Source organism: Muscardinus avellanarius, assembly GCF_963383645.1.
Source record: "Muscardinus avellanarius genome assembly, chromosome: 5".
In the NCBI taxonomy this organism is placed as follows: domain Eukaryota; kingdom Metazoa; phylum Chordata; class Mammalia; order Rodentia; family Gliridae; genus Muscardinus; species Muscardinus avellanarius.
In genome coordinates, this window is record NC_137790.1 from 28623632 (window position 1) to 28626280 (window position 2649).

Below are 2649 nucleotides of genomic sequence, written 5' to 3' on the forward strand. Positions count from 1 at the left end.
CTGAAGTAATGAATGTGCACAACCCCACAACATCAGAACCTGATAAAACAGAAAATCAGAGATTTCTAGAAGATCAAATCAGGAAAATAACTGTAGAAATAATAGAGGTGCTTCGAAAAGAACTCAGAGAGAGCCAAAAAGAGATAAAGGATGCAATTAATGAAGTAAAGGCCTCAATTCAAAGCACAAACAACCGATTAGACCACATGGAGAACAGAATCTCGCTCTTAGAAGATGAGCAATCCAAAAATGAATGCATAGTTTCTAATCTAGAAAAAGATATCCAACAGCAGGAATCTGACATTGAAGAAATATGGGCCCATCTTAAGAGAGCTAACCTAAGAATAATTGGAATAGAGGAGGGAAAAGAAAGTGATACCAAAGGGATCAACAATCTCTTCAAAGAAGTAATAGCAGAAAATTTTCCAAATATAGAGCAAGAGGTTGATACACAGATCCAGGAAACTTATAGGACTCCCTTTAGACAGGATCCAAGAAGAGGATCCCCACGCCATATAATTGTCAAAATGACCAATGTGGAAGCCAAGCAGAGAATCTTAAAGGCAACAAAAACAAAGGGCCAAGTGACATTCAGAGGCAAACCAATTAGAATCACTCCAGACTTCCCAAACCAAGTCATGAGAGCCAGAAGGGCTTGGAGTAACATATTCCAAACTCTGAAAGAAAACAACTTCCAGCCAAAAATTTTCTACCCAGCAAAACTTTCTATCAAATTAGATGGAAAAATAAGAAGCTTCCATGACAAACAGAAACTGAAGGAATTTATGTCTTCAAAACCAGCGCTAGAGAAAATACTCAAAGAGATTAACTACAAAGAAGAAATAGGTAACACTCACCAGAACCAGAGAAACAAGAGTTTCCATCCAACAGACAACTAAGATTGGTTATCTGTGGAGATTCATTATTTATGTTAGTCTTTTACCTATCTCTAAATTGTATTTTTTGCCTTTATTGTTAATTTTTAGGATATCTAGTTGGAATATTAATATACCTTCAGATATAGCATTTGGAAATATTTTATCCAATTCTATTAGTAACTTTTACCTCTGTTTACATTGTCTTTGGATATACAATATTTTCTTTTATTTTTTAGGGAGTTTGTATATTCTTCTGTTGCCTGTGCCATTGAAATCATATCCAAGAAATCACTGCCAATTTCAATGTTGTGAGGTTTTATGACCTAGATTTTCTCCTAAAAGTTTATAGTCTTAAGATTTATATTTAGGTCTTTTATCTAGTTTGAATTAATACTTGTATGTGGGATTAGGTAAGGGTCCAATTTTATTCTTTTCCATGTAATTATTATTTTTCAACAATATTTAGTTAAAAGATTATTATTTCCACCACCAAATCTTCGTGGAAACCTTGTCAAAAATAACTTGACAATATAGGGAAAAAGTTTGCTCTAGGCTTATATTTAACTCCAATGGTCTATATATCTGCCTTTAGAACAGTACTACACTGTTTCAATTATTGTAGCTTTATATGGTCTGAAATCAGAAAATATACATCTTCTAGCTTTGTTTTTGCTTCGAGATTGTTTTGGGTATCTAGAGTCCATATTCCATATCAGGATAGATTTTTTTCTGAAAAATAAATATATGATAGTTTCACCTAAAAAAAAGAAAAAAATATTCTCTGGTAAGAAAGAAAGCAAAAAGAAATATTGAAATGTTATCTTTAAGTCATCAAAAGCTTGGTATCAGACAAATGAAACTGTTATGTGAGATTATCATTTTTAATTTTGGATAAATTGCTATAATACTAGATGTCAACCACTAAGCCAAGCATGGGAGGGAGGGATGGGGAGAGAACGGGGTGGGGATCGGGTGGGGGCTGACTGGGCGATGTGTGCATGTATGTCTACAAAAGTTTGTATCCCACTATGATGTATGAATACAGTGCACCAATAAAATAAAAAAAGACTAAAAAAAAATAAATAAATAAATAAATAAATAAAAGCTTGGTATCAGACAAATGAAACTGTTATGTGAGATTATCATTTTTAATTTTGGATAAATTGCTATAATACTAGATGTCAACCACTAAGCCAAGCATGGGAAGGAGGGATAGGGAGAGAATGGGGTGGGGATCGGGTGGGGGCTGACTGGGTGATGTGTGCATGTATGTCTACAAAAGTTTGTATCCCACTATTATGTATGAATACAGTGCACCAATAAAAAATTATAAAAAAAATAAATTGACACAAAATTTTTGGCATTTTTAGTGCAAAAAGCAATAAATTTGTCAAAGTAATTAGTTATTTTCATTCAAGAATTACAAATTATTTGTTCTATTGTACATCAATTTTTCCACATGACCAAAATACATTCCAGGCTTTTCTGCATTTTGCCCATCATCAGAAGATTGTGGAGAACTGAATAGGGTGGCACATACCTTTAATCTCAGTACTTGGGAGGCTGAGACACTAGAATCACAGGATCCAGATCAGTAAGTTACAGAGGCCCTCCACAACTTAGTGAGATCCTGTTTCAAAATAAAAAAATAAAATATAGCCGGGCGTGGTGGCGCACGCTTGTAATCCCCGCGCTTGGGAGGCAGAGACAGGAGGATCGCGCAGGTTCGAAGCTAGCTGCGCGTGCTGGCTTAGGAGACCCTGTTTCCAAA